The following is a 19,877-nucleotide window of genomic DNA, read 5'->3' as shown; positions in this document are numbered from 1 at the left end:
TGGGGATTACAGTGGATGAGAAGCTGAATATGAGTCAACAGTGTGGCCTTTTTGCTAAGAAGGCTAAGGGCATGTTCACTGTATTAGTGGGAGCAATGCCAGCAGATCGAGGGAAGTGATTTTTCCCCTCTCTTCAGCACTGGAGAGTCCACATCTGCAGTATTGCGTCCTGTTTTGGGCCCCTCCCCTACAGAAAGTATGTGGACAAATTGGAGCGAGTCCAGCAGAGGGCTGATTAGGGGGCTGGGGCACATGATTTACGAGCAGAGGCTGAGGGAACTGGGCTTATTTAGTCTGCAGAAAAGAAAAGTGATGGGGGATTTGATAGCAGCCTTCAACTACCTGAAGTGTGGTTCCAAAGAGGATGAAGCTCGGCTGTTCTCAGTGGTGGCAGATGACAGAACAAGAAACAATGGTCTCAAGTTGCAGTGGAGGAGGTCTAGTTTGGATATTAGGAAACATTATTTCACTAGGAGGGTGGTGAAGCACTGGAATGGGTTACCTCAGGAGGTGGTGGAACCTCCATCCTTAGAGGTTTTTAAGGCATAGCTTGACAAAGCCCTGGTTGGGATGAATTAGTTGGTGTGGTCCTGCTTTGAGCAGGGGGTTGGTCTAGATGACCTCCTGAGGTCTCTTCCAACCCTGATATTCTATGATTCCATGATTCTATGAAGTGGTCAGAAAGATGGATGCACCGTGACTGCCTTTCCATAGCATCTTGGATGCGAACTCCAGGAAGGCAGAACATCTCCCTTGACATCATGTCAGATCGGCAGATGGATGCCTCTGTTCCCATCAGAAGAGGCTCCCCAGTCAGCACCACCCAATGCCTCCTCCTTTTGGGTGTAGTGGCCATGAGTTTCTCAGTCTTGGGGGCAGGTGGATCCTCTGCCTTAGCCATTGGACTCTGTTCCTCACCTCCTGTTGCCAGTACTGCATACTGGTTCTTGGCCATGGTGGATGGGGGACCTGAGGTGGCAAGCCAGTTTCATCCCTGCAGACCAAATGGGTTTTATTTTCCCTCTTGTGCCACGGTAGTCATCTGTTAAGAAGCTAACCTAGTCAACCTTCCATTTTAATGTTTTCCATCGCATCTCTGGTGCTTCTCCACCTGTAGGTTTAACAATCTTAGATTCCATGACACTTGCCTATCAGTAAGTGAGTGATAAATGGAGTCTAACTCTGTATGAAGGAGCCTCACTTGCACATCATCAATGAATTGTATCCATTGTGCAAGAATCTTCCTCAATAATTGCCAACAAAGAAACAGCCAATTTATTACAATAGCACCCACACTTAATGTATAGAATCCATAAAATACACAAAATTCCCCTAGGGGAAAAGCAAACAAACATGATTTGAATATAAAGGGAAAGTGGTGTAGGCATAATAATAATTACTCTATTTGCTATAGAACAAGAGTCCTCATGCCAGCATCAAAATACCAGCAACCGTGTCTTTGCTTCTGAATCTCAAGTCAGTTTGTGATGCACTAGATGCAAAATAAAACTACAACAGAAAATCGATTATCATAAGTTGACCTTAATACTTCTAATAAAGTAACATCTAGAGACCCCAATCAGATATGGCCTCATTTGTATTAGGCGGTGTACAAACACACCATAAGAGAGAGATGACAAATTTAATACTGACAAGACACAATAAATGGAGGAAATGGAGGAGGGAGGACAAGGGTAACAGCAACAGAAGAAATGTAAACTGTATTTCTTTTTAAGGATGGACGTTTCTTTGCCCAGCAAATTGGTTTCTCCATGGCAAGAAATGTTACCGCTTTTCTACTGAATACAAACCTTGGCTGGAGAGTCGAAAGGCCTGCTCTTCTCCTGTCTCCAGTCTCCTCCTGATAGAAAACATAGAAGAGCTGGTAGAGTATCTTTGTCTTTGGAAAGCTGCATATTCAAAACAGCCAGTTGAAGATTTGTCAGTGAAAAGAGGATTGTGGAAAATGAGATTTGGCTTCATTTGGTGTCTTTCTTTTTCTTGGGGGCTAATTACCTTACACCGCCTCGTCTCTCCCCAGCATTAGAGCCATAATTGAACCCTAAATTAAATTAAAAAGCACCTGATGCAAGTCAAAACCCCAATGTCACCAGTACTTTTCATATCAAGCTACATCTATTACTGTAGTATAAGAAAAACCTGTACATCACTCCGGGCATTTTTCTCTGTCTCAGAAGTGATCTAGGGGAGGTATTGCCCTCTAGACAAAAGAGGGAATAGAGATTAACCAACAGAGAAAGCTGTCACAATTTCTACAGCAAACATGCTTGGAGGAAATGAAGAATGTGATCAGTCTGGCCTATGGAGTTGATCAACCATGAGGCTGCCTCAGCATATTAACCACATCACCGTTAGCCACATCACTGTACCTGATATCCATACACTTGTGAAACCAACAAACACCTGATGCACATGCACCCATGAAATGAGCAGGGAGAAGAATTAACTGTCTTTGTCTTTGTACAGGATTTCATAAGCCCCCTTGCAACTTCTCACTGGATAGGATTATCACGTGACAAGACCAACAGGCCCTGGATGTGGGTGAATGGCACAGCTTTCTCCACCGACCAGTGAGTTCCAGACACAGCTAGAAACTTCTCATTTCAATGAAGTGCATTGATAGTGCCATGAGTGAGAGAAAACCAAGCTTCAATAACAAGAAGTGTATTATGTAATCACTGAAATGTATTTTAAAATTCTATGGGGACCCAATCAGCAGAGGATGGTGTAAGTCAAGGTTAAGATGTATTGATTAAAAGCTATAGGTAATGAAACACCAAAAGGTGAAGTGAGGTGGGTACTGCAGGTCAAGAATAAAGTGCACTGGCAGAACTGAGGGGAGTAGTGACTCAAAAAATAATGTAGAGAGGAGCTTGTGTGTCATGGCGGAGGTGCACTGGCAGATAAGTGAGAAGTGTGCACAACATGAGATGCACCACTCCTGACTCTAGCCAAAGCAGTTATTCCCTGACATTCATAAATACCAAATTTACTGATGATTTTTTTTAGTAATGGCCCCTCTGCTTCTCCACAATTTCTCTGTTATTATTAAAATTATTTGTTTTTGCCATATGTTGGTTACTGATATGTTTACCTTGAAAAAATAAAGTAGTATTAGAGATATGACTAGAATGACTTGAAGTAACATTTTATTCTGTCAAAAGAACAGGAGTACTTGTGGCACCTTAGAGACTAACAAATTTATTAGAGCATAAGCTTTCGTGGGCTACTGCCCACTTCTTCGGGCTACTGCCCACTTCTTCGGATGCATCCGAAGAAGTGGGCAGTAGCCCACGAAAGCTTATGCTCTAATAAATTTGTTAGTCTCTAAGGTGCCACAAGTACTCCTGTTCTTTTTGCGGATACAGACTAACACAGCTGCTACTCTGAAACCTGTCATTTTATTCTGTCATAGGTTTGCAGTAAAGAAAGGATACATTGATGGGAACTGTGCACGTGTCACAGGTGGAGAGCTCTCCTCTGAACCATGCAAAGATGCAAAGCTCTATATTTGTCAGCAGCTGGTTCTTTTGCCAAAGCCTGACATATGGGCATAAGATGGATCAAGGAAACCACAAAATCTGGGGCATCCCAAACACCGTGATAAATATCCCCACTCTCATCTTTTCCTCTTCAGACGCTCCGTTTATTTTGTAAAATTGTAACACATTTTGCTGAGACCACATATTGTTCATGAGTCTGAGTGGCCATTCCCAGCACCTTTTCACACAGAGTAAAAAGCAGATAGTTAAATCTGATAAACCACACGTCTTTTGGAAAAAAGCCCTCCAACCAGCCGAACCTGGTTTCTTTTTATTTTTCTAGTTCATTGATAGTGAACTAATTATTGTTTTAAAATAAACTATCTGGTTCAAATAGTTTTCTTTCAATAAATTGGTAAAAATAAATAAATCTGATTTAGTTGCCAGCTTTTTTTTTTACTTTGTTACTTTGCATTGAATCACAGAAGTAATTGCCATTATGAAGCAATACAAAACCAAGGATAACGTTGATCAAACTAAAAGTTTGGGGAAAAATAATTTGTAGGTGTTCTTTAATAGTGTGGTGGGGTGGACTGAGCTGGATGTCATGGGCAATCAATATCCATGTCACGGGACAACACAACAAAGGCAAATTCATGTACTCCCCGCCCTCCCCCATCCATCCCAGCTTCTCAAATCAATAAGGAAAGTTACAGGTGCATCATGAACAAGATGAGAACAATCAGAAGCCCTGCTGTGAGCTATTGTAGTCTCCATGGAAGAGGTTCTCATTGACATCATTGGATAATTAAAGATGCTGTTACACAAAGTACACAATTCGGGAGAGGATCCCACTACTGTACCATATTCCATGGACTGGGCATGGTGAAAAGGGACATTCCTTAAATTCACCACCTCAAGCCCAGTAAACTCTGCCTGGTGCCAAGGTATCCTTACATCTCCTGACCAAGTCAGTCCGCCTTTGTCCCCATTGGAGAAATGTTCCAAGAACACTATGGTCTCCCTAGCCCACTTGTTACAAACCTCATGTCCGCTTACCAAAGTGCTGCCAATGGTTTACATTTATGCCTAATGCTGTTGGGACTAGGCTTGCTTTCAACAGCACTAAATGCCATGTGGTCCCAAACAATCCCAATTTGAATGATTTTAGCATCATGGCGGACAAGCGGGTCAAGGAGTCCTCCCAATAATTTCCACTGCACAAGAACAGCCTTTCAGAATCTCCCAGAATCGTCTGCTTCTCACTTTTGCACTCGGAAACATGGGATATGTACCCACAGGGCATTGCAACTTACAGAATTTAGAGCAGTGGTCCTGGAGATGCAGAACAAACTTGCAAACAGATAGCAGCAGCATGGATGTAGTGGAGATGCTGAACCATTTGTATTTAAACCGTTTCTACCCTACCCATTTGATAACTAATGGCTCAGTGCCAAAGGTTTTTTTTTATAAGATTCAGGAAATTCATGCTGGTCTCAGGCCCATTATCTACACCCCTCCTGGATAGTGAAAGCTAGTGGCAGATCCCAGTTCTAATACTGACAAAGGTTCTCAGTGCCTCAATCTGAAAGAGAAGGATCCCACCATGATTATGTGTGGGAAAGTTTGTCTTAATATAACTTTCTCTTCATGTGAACAACTTGACTGAGTACCAATTTGCCTTAAACTTTTATTTTGAGGGAGCAATCAATAAAACCTTTATCTACCCTCAGCCTACTCCTGGGATGCCACTGAGCATGCTTCCTGGTCTTATATATCTTGAGCACCCAGCAGGACACAGCAGCAGCATTTTCATTAATGACTTGGATGATGGAGTGGAAAGTGTGCTTATTAATTTGTGGATCACACCAAGGGGTTGCAAGCACCTTAGAGGACAAGATTCAACTTCACAAAGTGGAGAATTAGTCTGAAATCAACAAGATGTGAGTTTTGGGTGCCACACTTTAAGAAGATGTGGACAAATTGAAGAGAGATCAGAGGAAAGTGACAAAAATTTTAAAAATGATGATGCACAATGGAACCAACAATGTGACATCATGTGGAACTACACAGATTATAGAAGATTTCATGGATTTTGGAAGGGAACTAAAGAAGAGGAAGGTCCAAGTGATCTCAGAGATCCTATCAGTCCAATGAATGAGAGAAAGCAGCAGGCAGAAAATACTGGAGGTGAACTCTTGGCTGCTCAACTGGTGTAAAGCTGAATTTTAGTTTTGTGGAACACTGGGTCACATTCCAGTGGGAGAGGGGATTGTCTGAGTGAGATGGTTGCATCTCAGAAGTAGCAGGGCTAATTTTGGTTGGAGATTATTTAGAGCAGCCAGGAGGGTGTTAAATTAATAAAGGAAGCAGAAGAGGCTCTGTGTGCATATACAGTAGAAAGTCAAACCAAGTAGAACCAAACCCTATGGAACCCCATTAGAACCACCCCTGCTCAGGGATGATTCCCTCCTGATGACTACTTTTTGAGAAATGTCAGTTATCCAGGTCTTAATTAATTTCGTGTATGCTTCATTGAGATACTATAGTGCTAATTTTTTTATCAAAATGTTTTGGGGGTACTTAAGCAAACACCTTCAAATAGTCTGGCACAGATCGTCAAATGGAGTTAGGCACCTAAATACCTTTGAGATCTTGGCCTAAGTCACTTAGATGCTTTGGAAAATGTTACCAACAGTGTTTAAAAACATAATCACAATTTACGCTACAATGTCTCTAGCTTCACTCAGTGTGCAGGAGGAACATAATTTGAAACAGCGGGTTGTAAGAAGAGAGAATATTTTCTCTTGTGAGTAAAGAACTCTGGATTGGGACTCAGGAGAGGTGAGTGCTAGTCCTGGCCATACCACAGATTTTCTATGTGATGTTTGGTAAACCTGTGTCATTATGCATATGCGCTATGGGGCCAGGTTTCCACAGGCAACCTTAATTGAGGCCTTTGTTAATGCTTGAGTGCTTGACATTGAAACCATAATATTTTTAGTATAGTTTATTATATTTTAATATGTATATACAAGAATCTGTGTAGTCCATGGTTCTGTGGCTGTTTCATATGGTCTGGACTCCACACCTTCCCTACCCTTTGCTGCTGAATTTTGCTCCAGATTGAAAGCTTTTACTTAAAAGAATGATTCTATCCCTCTGAGTTGTGCAGATAACCTTGAAACTATGAACTGCATATATCCGGTTTAATGTTATATTCCTGAGCTAGACGATGACCTTCAGCAATAGCTCTAAGAGATGCTAACTGCCCCGTTCATCTCAGTGGGCTATTGATTCTGAATCCTAAATTGACAATTAAGGGTGGTTGAAAACTTTCCATTCGAAGTTTTTTTTTCAGACAGGAGGTTCAGTAATCACTCAAATAAATATTGCTGTTGACAGTTCCTGCTCTCCTTGAGAAGTTTTGATTTTTCATCAGAAAACCCAATTCCCAAAAACTGAATATTTTCAGCTAGAATTTTTCCATTTTTCCATTTTTGTCTGTTTTGCTTCTTAGACACAGATATTTAAAATAGTGATTCAAGCATTTCAGTGTCCTTAACATCAGACTTTGTAGTGAATATGTTAGGCCTCATTATTGTCACCTAACCCATCAAGATGAAAGATCATTTCCTCAAAGGGCTTTGTGCAGGGGCCTTTTAACTTCAGAACATCCTGTGTGATTTCAGCCAGAATATGACAGAGTGAATCTTTGTCTCTCAACTCAGACTGATCCTCTTTAACACAGTAGTCAAAGAATTTTTTTCTCCATCTCCCTTCTGCTCAGATATTTATGCAGAACTAGGTTCAGTACATCTTTTCACATTCTGTTCCACCACTCCAGATGATCGATCTCAAGACATCAATGCAGATATCATCACTTGTTGGGACTTCGATAATTGCTATACATTGAAGGTTTACGTCTCTCATCTAATTCAGCAAAGGAGTGACAAAAGTATCTATTTCGAAAGATCTTATATATAATTATTAAATTTTTTGTCTTATACTATTTAGTACACGTATCAAAACATATATCTATATGCAATGCATTATTTAGTGTTGATGCTCTAGCATATGATTTCTGTATTTGTAGCTCTGTGTTCTTTTCACCAGCATATAAAGATCATCACCAACAAGGGAATGCAGAAGATGGGTTACATCTTAATATTAGTAAAAGATTTGGTAAAAAGTCTCAAGAGATATTACTGGAAATGTTGTTCCTAATTTGCTAAGAAGTAAGCATAATCTTTCTGACTGAAAATTAACAGAGGCACCATGAATAAGGGGTAATCATAAACATCAAAGTATTGAATGAAAGATTTATATTTGGTCAGGTATTGCAGGGATTCAGCCACCATCTTAAAGTGGATCCATGTGAAAAGTTGTTTTCTATTTTTAAATATTTTACTGATTTTAGAGATCATATTTCTAAATGGAAGATTTTAAGTGTGACCAATTTCCTTAGTATCTGTACTAATGATCTGGAAGAGAGTGTAAACAACATGTTAATACAATTTTGAAATGATTCTACATTGTTCTGAATCCTAGAAAAGTCATGGAAACAATTCAAAAGAACAGATGTTACCAATACGCATGAATAATAACCAAATAAAATCTAGACCAATGCATCACCCTTATGCAACAATCACAGCCCAGATCCGCTGCATTCAGTATGCTAATCGTACCTAGAGATAATCTCTTGGGCACTCTAGACACGCCAATTTCTGTAAAGGGTCCTCAGCTCTAAGTTGTTTCCCCTTTTATTCTGCTAGAGCCTGAGTTTATTGACTATAAGGGCATGGTGCAGAACTCATTTTATCACTCTTGTGTTAGCTTGAGAGGAGTCTTCTGCAAGAATGGGCCTCAGACAGTGTTTCTGAATTATTTCTATCAAACTATTGTGAGGAATAAAACTGTTTCAAAATGGGAGAAACTTTGCTAAATTTTCATAATAAATTTGTCATGTTTTGATTAAAAAATGTGAAAATTAGAAAATTTTCAATTACATCTATAAATAAATATATAAACAAAATGCATTAATTTTACAAGTATATTTTCTTGAAAAAAATTGTCCCGGTTTTTCATAGAAAACTTGCAAAATTTGACTTTTTTTTTACTGGCTCTAGAAATTATTTACTTAAGGGAGAAACAGTCTATTGGTAACATGAGCTACAAGTAGGATATTTTTATGATTTTTATTTTCATAGAGTTTGCATTGTTATCAGGTAGAACTTAATAAACAATTCTTTGATGTTGCTCCAGAAGAAAGAAAATACAAATCATTCCCTGTGATGTGGTGTACCAGGACCTTTGTGGCATCCTGGTGATATACCCCATGATCCTACTGCACCCTGCCCCAGGAAAGGAGCAGCGAAGGTGGGTCCTCCAGACCTGCCTAGAGATGCTACATAGAAGCAGCTAATCAGAGCCCAGCAGGCTCAGATAAAAGGAACTGCAGGGCCCAAGCAGGTCAGTTTCTCCTTGGGACCAGAAGAATGAGGAAGGGCTGGAAGACAGAGATGGCGAGAACTCAAGGACTTGTAATCCTAAGGTAAATGAGACAAGAATATGGAACTGATTGGGAAGCAGCCCAGGGATTTCAGCAGCAACTGTTAAGGAAAGCAATATGTGGCTGCTGCTAACAGGGTCCCTGGGTTGGAACCTGGAATACGGGGTGGGCTTGGGTTCCCCACTGGCCAGTGATAAAGTAGCCTAAATCCCGAAAAGTGGACAGGATTATTTACTAACAGCTTGAGAAAGGGGCTGGAATTTAAACAGGCCCAGAGGACCATTTGTTGAACTCTGTTACCCCAGAAGGGGTTAATTCAATGCACGTTATCATAGCACATAGGCACAGACTTCCCGTCTACCTGTGGGATGCTTGACCTCTCGCTCTGCCCCCACTCCACCTCTTCCCCAAAGACCCTGCCCCTGCTCCACCCCCAATCCACGTCCCACTCCACCTCTTCCCCCAAGCCACCCACTGTGCCCCTTTGATAGCCCTGGTATCTAGCTGCTCAAAATCAGCAGCCAGGCATTCTGCCTCAGCACTCCACCCCTAAGTAAACTTTGTGCCTTTCCCTTCACAAATATTATGCCACACGTGGCTAATACCATGGGAATATTTTCCTCATTCAGATCTAACCTGCCATAAAGGCATCACTAAAGTGCCCTTAATCTGCCAAATGCACATTCAATGGTCATCCTGCACCCACTCAGCCTACTGTTGAAACACTCCTTACTGCAATCCAGGTTTCCCGAGTACGGTTTCATGAGCCCTGGAATGTGTGTGCCATCTATCACCCCTCCACAGTTAGGGAAACCCATTGCTGCAAAGCCATCCATAATTTCACGTATGTTGCCTAGAATCATGGTCTTGTGCAGCAAGATGCAATTAATGTCCCTGCAAACTTGTGTTAACGCAGCCCCATCGGTCAACTTCCCGACTCCAAACTTTATTTGTGACTGACCGGTAGCAGTCTGGAGTTGCCAGCTTCCACATTGCGATTGCCATGTGCTTCTCCACCGAGAGGGCAGCTCTCATTTGGGTATCCTTGTGCCGCAGGGCTGGGGCGAGCTCAGCACACAGTTCCAGGAAGGTGGCTTTCCACATCCTAAAGTTCTGCAGCCACTGTGCATCATTCCAAACTGCATAACGATGCAATCCCACCACTCAGTGGTTTCTCCAGTCCAGAAGTAACATTCCACCATGTTCATCTGTTCCGTGAATGCCAAAAGCAATCTCATGTTGCTGCTATCCACGTAATCCATGTTGGACAGCGTGTCATGCAATTGTGACTCCCATCACCTTCACAAGTTCAAGATTAACTCCACTACCATTCACGATGTGCTACTGACAATGAGCAGAGCAGTGGAGAGCAGTGTGGGATCCATTCCTGCAGGCAGAGATGGCAGGGCGAGAAGAAAGCAGGGATGTTGAAAAATGCCTCAAACTGGAGATGGAAGCACAGGGAATGCTGGGATGGAAAGTAATGCATCATGGAACATTGAGCTGGACCCATGATGCACTGCTATCTGGTCTGCCTTCCCTGAACACCTAGCTGCAGAAAGTGGACAGCGGAACTGTGGGATAGTGACCCATATAAGTGGCCTGATTTTCAGAAGAGCTAATCATTTGCAGTTCTTCACTGACTTACACCCCATGAGATTTACTCTCCAGCAGTTACACCAGGAGTACACCAGCACACAGCCTTTCTCTCAATATCTACTTTGCTCAGACTCACTGTTGGCAGCCAAGATACCCACTGTTCTGAGCAAAGCCAAACAGAAGATCCCCCAAATCCCTGCTATGAGCCTCCATGCAGCAGCTGGAGCAGAAGAATCTGAGAGAGAGAAAAGGGAGAAGTATAGAATTATGGGGGGAAAGGCTTTTAAACCCCAAACTAGGCATAAGACATTTGTGTTCTCTGTGTTAGTGAAATGCAGCTCAACTGAACACAAGTATTCATTTACCTCCCCCTACCCTCACACATATTCAGCTGTGTCAGAACAGGTCACCCGTGCTCTTGAACTATGGAACGAAAACTCTTGCCATGTTCAAAGTTATACAGGTCAGGATCCTGGATAGCAGGATCTAGCCTTAACAAAGCCTTAGTAATGAGGCAGACCATTTTACGTGGGACCTGATGGCAAAAGAACTGTGTTCTGGGGTCCTAGCAAAACACCATTAAGTTATATTCTTTCCACCTTAGCACTTACATGGAGCTTTTCAACTGTAGCATGTTCAAAAGGTGGGAAAGTATTATCCCCCATTTTACAGATGGGGAAATTGAAACAGAGAGAAGCGAAGTGCTTTGCCCAGGCTTACCAAGAGAGTGAATAAAACCCAATGCTCCTGTCTGTCTGTTTGAAGCCCCGTGCAATGGACCAAACTGCTTCTATGCAGCAGTTTATGAAAGAGGGGTAGCATTTTATTCAGTCACTGCAAGCATTGTTTACACTCATAAAAATGTGGGTAAGGAAAAGAAGGTGCAGAACAAAGAGTTCTAGGAAGAATAAAAAGGGCTCCCCCTTCCCTTTTGGGGGAGTTCCACCTTAAAGGCACCTTAAAACAACAGTAAGGACTCAGCTGTGCCTTTTAGGAACTGCCTTGTGCTGGGACAGTGTCGAGCCCCCCAGCAGGAGGTCAGGGTGGGGATTGTCTCCTGGGGAACAGTCCTTCCCCGACCTCGGAGGTGTGCAAGGGGAGAGCACTCACTGCACCATCTTATAGGATGGTGGAGCTGCTCCTCTGTGTTACCTAGTGGGGGAGGCAGTGATGGTGCTAGTCCATTGTGGGCCCTAAGCAGGAATATTTTGTGCCCCTTAATTCTAAAACAGGAAAGTTTTTATAACAAAAAGTGAATGGGGGCCCCATGTAACCCTTCTGCCAGGCCAGTTGATAGCAGCAAGGGCCGGGTTCAGTACATAGGGGTCCCTTCCCAACAGCGTGACACAGAACCAGCTCGAGCCCCCACCCAGTGACCTGGGAAAATCTTACACACACCCCTGGGCGCCTCGAAGAGGCAATACTTCCCCTCTCTCAAGCACAGAGCCTCGGTGTAGCAGAAAATGTTTAATAACATGAGGTAAATGACATAGCATTAAATTGGGAAAACACCACAACTAAAGTTCATAGACCAAACCATGAGCGAAGACCCACCCCAGCAGATTGGGCCGTGTCCTTTCCCGTTGGTTCTTGAAACCAGCGACCCAAGAATCACCAAAGTCCCAAAAGTCCAACAACCCCAAAGTCTCTTGGGTCCAGCAACCCAAGAATCACCAAAGTCCCAAAAGTCCAACAACCCCCACAAAGTCTCTGTCCCTGGTCAGTGCAGCCCCAGAGTTCAAGGAAGGGGGGCACGCAGGGTGTTAAGGGGCACCTTACGTGATCTGAGGCCAACCGGCTGCTTCTCCGTGGGGTTCCACCGCAGCCTTCACCACGAGCCGCTCCACTCCACCCGCAGTCCCGTGAGCCACTCCTGCCGTCCCACGAACTGCTCTGGCAGCTGCTCCGCTCCGCTCCGCTCACCGACCTGTGAGCAGCTCGGCTCCGCTCCACTTCAGCCGTCCCTTGGGCCGTTCCCACAAGGCTCCACTCTGCGCTGCACTGCGCTGCTCTGCTAGCTGCTCCTCCAGCCGCTCCGCTCCGCTCACCGACCTATGAGCCGCTCAGCTCCACTCCGCTCGTCCCCGCGAGGCTCCACTCTGCTAGCTGCTCCTCCAGCCGCTCTGCTCACCGACCTGTGAGCCGCTCAGCTCCGCTCCGCTCGTCCCCGCGAGGCTCCACTCTGCTAGCTGCTCCGCCAGCCGCTTAGCAATATAGCTTCAGGCTCCCCCCACTAGTTAACACAGCCTCAGTGATCTCAGCTCTTAATAACTTTAGCTCTTTTGTGATTTCAGTTCTTAGTGATTTCAACTAGTAGTAGGGGAGCCCCAGTGCTAGTGCACTATTGGCCCAAAGTGAACTCAGCTCAGCAGCCTGTAACTAGACTCCTAATGGAATCAAAGTTAGCTCTGACATTCAACAGTGGAGAGAGGAGGAGGTGCAATTGGTGTTTCAGGCTCTGAAAAGGAGCCCACACCACTAGGTACAAATATCTGCCCCCAACCTCTCTTAATTCACCGGGGTTTGTAACCCATGCCCCTTGTCAAGCAAGTGCTACTTAGGTAATGGTGAAGGACTCACTCAGTCCTTCTGTCATACAACAGTTCCACTGGCCTTGATTCACAGAATCAGGGTAACAAAACTTTATTCTTCCTGCCCCAATAACAGAGAAAACTGGGGATCCCACACCAGCCAAAGTAACCACTTTAGTTGCTGTTGTTTCATGCCAGGCGGGTGGGTGTGCCTGTGCAAACAAGATCAGCCCCTGGAGTTCTTTTCCATACTCGCCATAATTCACCACCAGATGTCAGGGTAGAGCTCATCCTGACTCTGCTTACACCTAGTGAGGGAGGCAGTGATGGTGCTAGTCCATTGTGGGCCCTAAGCAGGAATATTTTGTGCCCCTTAATTCTAAAACAGGAAAGTTTTTATAATAAAAAGTGAATGGGGGCCCCATGGCGCTGCCAGGGGCCCAAAACAATTGCTTAGTTTGCTTATGTCTAGCGGTGGGTCTGGGAGGAGGTGGCTAGATAAGGCCATAGTTGTATTTCCCCCTCCATCCACTTTGAGGTGGCCAATTGTCCTTTCCCCTCAAACATTCAAACAGCGGCTGGGAACAATCTGGCCCAATTCCCTTTTTTACATGGATACATAGCACTGCTCTGAATTTATTTCAAAGGAATTAATTTTATGTCTCAATATAAAGAATGTAAAAGGAATAATGTTTGTGGCATCTTAGCCATTTTATGCCTTGATTTGGGGTATTTAAGTCCTGATTCTTTATGTGGAGTTTTGCTTTTAATGTTCTCATACAGTTCAAGGAAGGTGTTAGACAGTGAAACACCAGTAAATATGGAGTCAGCAGCTTGTAGCACACAGTACCTTTGCCCTGGGAGTTCATAGTCCTGCAACTCCTCTGCTGCTCAGAAGCATTATAGCATTTCAGTTCTGTGTAGGTCACCACCTCCTAATTATTTCTAGTGGGCTATAGCAGAGAAATAGTGAATTTCATTCATTGCACTGACAAGGTGGATAGCTCTAATTACAATCTATAGAGCTATAAAACTATCATTGTAGTATATGGGGCATGGCAGGACTTTTGTATTAAAAGGTTTAGTCCCTCAGTACAATGGTCTCTAGTAGCCTGTCAGTGTACTGGGATCAACCAACATCTGTGATACATCTGTGAATATCCGATATCTGACCCCAAAGTGTTGTTATTCTTAAAGTTGTTCAAGTGACTTAGATAACCCTTTGCACATACTATATAATCAGGATATTACAGTTAAAAAAGCTAAGCATTAAAAGTCATGGAAATATCCAGTGAAGATAACATACCTGCTTGATTACCCTAGACTCATGCATTTTGCTAACGAGAATCTTGAAATGTAAAATTTCACTTTGCATACTTTAAAACAAATGGAATGTGATCCATAACACATTTGTAAACTCATTACACTTATCCTGGGCTATTTCCTTGATTTAAAGCTTGTTTCTTCTCCCACTGAAGTCAATAACTGTACGCCAGCTGACTTCAGTGGAAACAAGCCACTAAGTATTAAACTTTTTTAGATGGAGACCATTTTTTTCATTTTTTTAAAGAGCATTTTTAAATGTCATCTTCTCAAAAACTGATTCCTCAACATCTTGGATGATCAGTGGAAATCCTCTGCAGCTCAGGAAAGGCGCTGTTGGACAGGAATAATTTTAAGACTCTGAGATGGTAAATAAATGTGGACAATTATGTCATGACTTTATGATGTTGACTGTCACATTCAGGCAAAGCAGAGAGAGAATGGTACTTTATTCAGTTATGAGTAGGTTTCAGAAGGAAGAGAAGAATTCAGATATCACCTTCTTTACTCCTCCCACAGCAAGGCCTGACTTAAAGACCACATCTCCTTGAACACAGGGAAATCAACAACATCCATTGACAAAGAATGGTTTGCGATAACACAATCACAGAGCTGTTTCCAGAGCTCTAGAGCTACGATAACTTCTGCTCCCTGACACAGAACTACAATTTCATTTGCTTTTGGGGTGGAGAGAAGCTGGATACAGTCTGGTGCCTAATGCTGGAGAACTCAAGAGTGAAGGGAAGTAGTTAGCTGTACCAGTAGAAAAAGAGCCCCCAGTCACACAATTTCTGGGTAAGCGGGAACTGGATTGTGGCCCCCTCCCCTTGCTGACAGGGATGGCTGTGCTGGGGGAAATGCGGACAGCATATATCAAACATGCAACATTACAAGGGGTGCCCCTCTCTGCTTTCCCCTTAGGTTTCTAGCAGCTCTGGGTGTGATTCTCCACCTGTTTTATACCAGTGTAACTCCACTGACTTTAATAGGATCTGTGCTCCTAAATCATTTAGACACTTTTGAAAATCTCACCCTTGCCTAATTATGGATTTAGGAACAGAACTTTAGGCACCAATGCCTACAAGAACTGCCACTTGAGATGTTCACCTCCTGCACCCATTCTCTCCTTGAGTGATATCCTTTAGTACAATGCACATTGAGTTCCAGTACAAACAGAGTCCTGGGGCCACATTATGCTCTGAGACGCCCTGTTACATCCGGCATAATTCCATGGGAATCACTGGAGTTACTCTAGATTTACACAGGCCAAATGAGGTCAGAATGTGGCCTGATGCTGCAGAGAATCATAGAAGTCAAAATGTCAGGCCCATATTAATACCATTTATTTAATCCTTTGGGAATCTGTGACAAGGATTATGCAGCAGACTGGAATGGGTAAGGGATCCCTGACTCTCATATGCCAGGGAAGAACAGGAAGCTCACAGTGGAAAGGCGATTCTCTTTCCTCCTGGCTGGTTGAGGCAGGGAAGCCTCTGGGGATTATGAGTGGTGTTTTCAGTTGAGATATTATTCTCATTTTTGTTTGTTCCCGTAGTTATAAACAATAAAGTAGGGGATGAAAAGGGACTTGGGCTTGCTGACTGCTTTCCTTCTTTGGCTGATGAAACAGAGACCCTCTCCCCACCACGCACATGGTCAATACAACAATTCTGCATTAAACTCAGACTGGAGCTTATATTTTCATATTTTTATCATAGAATTCTGTCTAGTACATTATCCCATCTAATTTTAAATGTTAATTTAATAAAGTGCATGTCTTGTCTCTGAATTCCTTCCAAACTGCCCACCCCTTTCTGCCCCCTTTTAAAGCCTTGTTTATCTAAATCCTTGGGTCAGGGACCATAGCCAGGTGTGTTTCCAGGTGTTGTTGTTGTAGGGAGAGTGAGGTACCATCATGATGTCATTTCCCCCCTTTTATTTCTTCTTCTCACTTGCTGGAAAACTCTTTTGCTGTGACCTGGGTGAAACAGTTCCCATTGTGTAGTGCCAGGAAGCAGTTCTGAGAGGAGAATGCTAATGAGTCTGCAGCAGCACAAGACTGGATGCTCTCTTTGTGTTGTACCCCATTGTGGTAACCAAGTCAGGCTCTGGACAGTCCCACAGCTATTATATTGTGTTGGGAAAAGGGAAACTTAATCAAGAGATGAATGAATGTCTGAGGCTTAAATTGTCCAATGGAGTTTGAGGGGAGAAGACTAATAGATTACTATGAGCATTTATACTTTAACTTTGGCAAAACGTGTATGAAATTAGGTGTGTGAGGGCAGTAAGAGAGTGGCCTCTCCATTTAGGAATCCCAAGGAGAGAAGGGTCAAGGGTCAAAGCTCTTGGTTACCTCACTTACCGTCAGATATTTTTAAGAAAAGAGAACTTCATCCTGAAGGAATTGGGGAGGAGGAAGACTTTAGTAGTGGCTGCATTTCCCTTGTGGGCCAGTGGGCTCTCCTGGTGGACTACATGGCACTGTGCTGAAAGCAGAGGGCATGCTCCACATCTCACTGGATTGGGATAATGATGCTCCCTTCCCCTTGGGTTGTGCAGTGGGGACTCACCAGACCCAGGAATGTGAAGTGTGAGTGTCAGGAGGAGCTGGTGCCTGAATGGGGAGTTGCTGGGACTCCCAGACTTCCCTGCAATCAGAGGAGTGTAGCAGGGTTGGCTGCCTCCCAAACACCCCCTGGAGGCCAGGGGTAGTTCTGTGGCACCCTGCTTTAGTTTCCTCAATAACTCATAAAAAGTCTTTCACAAGTCCAACAACCCTTTCCTGGGGTCTGGTTTTATTAACATAAAATTCCAAATAAACCCAAAAAGTCTACCACCCAGCCTTAAGATGGACACAACCCCCTTTCCCTGAGATACTCTCCCTTCCTCTGAGCTGCTGAAGAAGATGCATGGCCTGGCCTGCCTTCTTCCAGAAAGAAAAACAAGACTACCAGTTGGGCCTTTCTACCAAGCCCCAACCCCCTTCCTCAGGGATCACTGCAGGAAACTTCATTATCCCACTTTGACTATCCAGAAGCCAGGTTTAGTCACATGAGTTAAATCAATCTTTCCACTTGGTGAAGCAAACCGGCTGTGACCTATCTTCATTTAGGAGCATCAACCACACTACCTGATGGGGTGACAAGAATTGTTCCAGACAGGAGCTCCTTAACCACTTCTTCCTCTCTAAAAGGAGACCCCACATTATAGGTTTCCCTATTCCCTGATGGGAAAATCCAACCTTAGCCGGATCCTCGGGACAACAAAATGACCTTTACTCCTTTTGAGCCAGCAGGTCCCTTTCTGTGGTATGTTTCTACAGCGTTTAGCATTAATATAATGTATCCCCATTTTGAAGATGAAGCACAGAATTAAATAATTTTCCTAAGGCCATGAGAAAGTGGCAGAGCAGGGAATTGAACCCTTTCCATTTCTCTAACCACTTGACACATTTGCTCTCATTAAGATTCCTCAGTCACTTGAACTAACCACCCTGACTGGCTGGTGAATGTTCCAAATGGGTGAAGTTTATCCCCATAAACTGCTCCCCACTTTGAATGGCCAAGTCCTGTTTCCTTCCATAACAAACTCATTAACAGTTTTCTGTGACCAAAGGAAAGAAGGAAGAAATAAAGGTAAATTATATTAAGAGTAGTAAACCTAGGGCAAGATCCTCAGCTGGTGTAAATTAGTGTCTCAATCAAAATCTAGGGACATTGATTATTCCAAGATTTCTCTTTCTGCAAAGGACTTGCTAGAATATGATTCCATCATTTCTAGGTTTCTTCTTGTGCTGGTTAAACAGATTCCAACTAAGCACTTTTTTTCTTACAAACACAACGATTATGATATATGCATCCATAGGATTGGGCTTTGCCATCTTCCAAAACCACACAGTCCCCTTCATAGTAAATTTCACTGACTTGAAACCTGAAAGACACAGTTTACACTTAGTTGTGCAAATCACTTGGTGATAAAATAAGACTCAGAGTGTTAACATTGGGACCATTTGGAGCTGGGAGCCAGGAGCTGTTTAACCATGTGAGATGGAGGTTGATGTTTATGAAAGTGGGGGACTAATAGCATGGCTAGCATCAGCTATAGAATATGCTGTGTTGTGAAAGTTACCCCCACACAGCTTTGCCTTTGAAAATCAGTTCTAAACTGCAGGACCCTCTTTCACTCCAGCCCCAGGGTACTTCTTGTGCACACATTTTTAAGCCATGTTAAATGGTGTAGTGATTTTCTGTGTAAATACAATGGGACTTGGATGAGCGATCCCCAAACTCACTGTTCCTTGTGAGAGGTTAGAAAAATCTTATCTTGGGCAGCAGAATTTCCTCTCTTCATTCACCCCCCACCACACCCCTGCCATGTGTGTACCAAATAGGGTAAGAAAAAGAGAGAGGTGAACTTTCTAAATGTTCTAGAGACTTACAAGACAGTGGGAAGTGCTGCACCATCCTCCCACACCCAGGTCCTGTTCACTGCATTACGGGATAATCCAATCCACAAGCGACATGACAATGATACTATGAAATCCTATATGGGAACAAATACTAATTATTTCACTTCAATTCCATCCTATGCCATTTCCTGAGTTAAAATGTCTAACTGACCAAACACTCGATTTTTTTTTCCTCAAGAAATTTTCCAATAGATTTATTAGAAATCATGTTTTCCCCCTCATTTGAAGACACACCTACTTCCTGAAGAACGTAAGAATGGCCATTCTGGGTCAGACCAAAGGTCCATCTAGCCCAGTATCCTGTCTTCTGACACTGGTCGCGGCGCTCCAGAAGGAATGAATAGAACAGGTAATCCATCACCTGTCGCCCATTCCCAGCTTCTGGCAAACAGAGGCTAGGGACACCATCCTTGCCCATCCTGGCTAATAGCCATTGATGGACGTATCCTCCATGAATGTATCTAGTTCTTTTTTGAACCCTGTTATAGTCTTGGCCTTCACAACATCCTCTGGCACGGAGTTCCATAGGTTGACTGTGCGTTGTGTGAAAAAATACTTCCTTTTGTTTGTTTTAAACCTGTTGCCTATTTATTTCATTTGGTGACACCTAGTTCTTGTGTTATGAGGACTAAATAACACTTCCTTATTTACTTTCTTGACACCAGTCATGATTTTATAGACCTCTATCATACCCCCCCTTAGTTGTCTCTTTTCCAAGCTGAAAAGTCCCAGTCTTATTAATCTCTCCTCATACGGTAGCTGTTCCATATACCTAATAATTTTTGTTGCCCTTTTCTGAATCTTTTCCAATTCCAAATTTTTTTTTTTTGAGATGTGGGGAGACCCTGCATTTATATAGAGGCAATATTATATTTTCTGTCTTATTATCTATCCCTTTCTTAATAATTCCCAACATTCTGTTTGCTGTTTCGACTGCC

At 43.2% G+C, this 19,877-nt stretch overlaps 1 long non-coding RNA gene across 1 annotated transcript; it reads left to right on the top strand.

The window, feature by feature from the left end:
- The first annotated feature begins 1,736 nt into the window (after positions 1 to 1,736).
- On the top strand, positions 1,737 to 3,948 carry LOC135976440 (uncharacterized). The gene is made up of 3 exons (XR_010593547.1): positions 1,737 to 1,885; positions 2,488 to 2,591; positions 3,437 to 3,948. It is a non-coding gene; the product is annotated as an uncharacterized LOC135976440 (long non-coding RNA).
- Positions 3,949 to 19,877: the final 15,929 nt, after the last annotated feature.

This window comes from Chrysemys picta, chromosome 1, assembly GCF_011386835.1.
Source record: "Chrysemys picta bellii isolate R12L10 chromosome 1, ASM1138683v2, whole genome shotgun sequence".
In the NCBI taxonomy this organism is placed as follows: Eukaryota; Metazoa; Chordata; order Testudines; family Emydidae; genus Chrysemys; species Chrysemys picta.
Note: the sequence above shows the minus strand (reverse complement) of the source record. Positions and strands in the feature narration are given on the sequence as shown.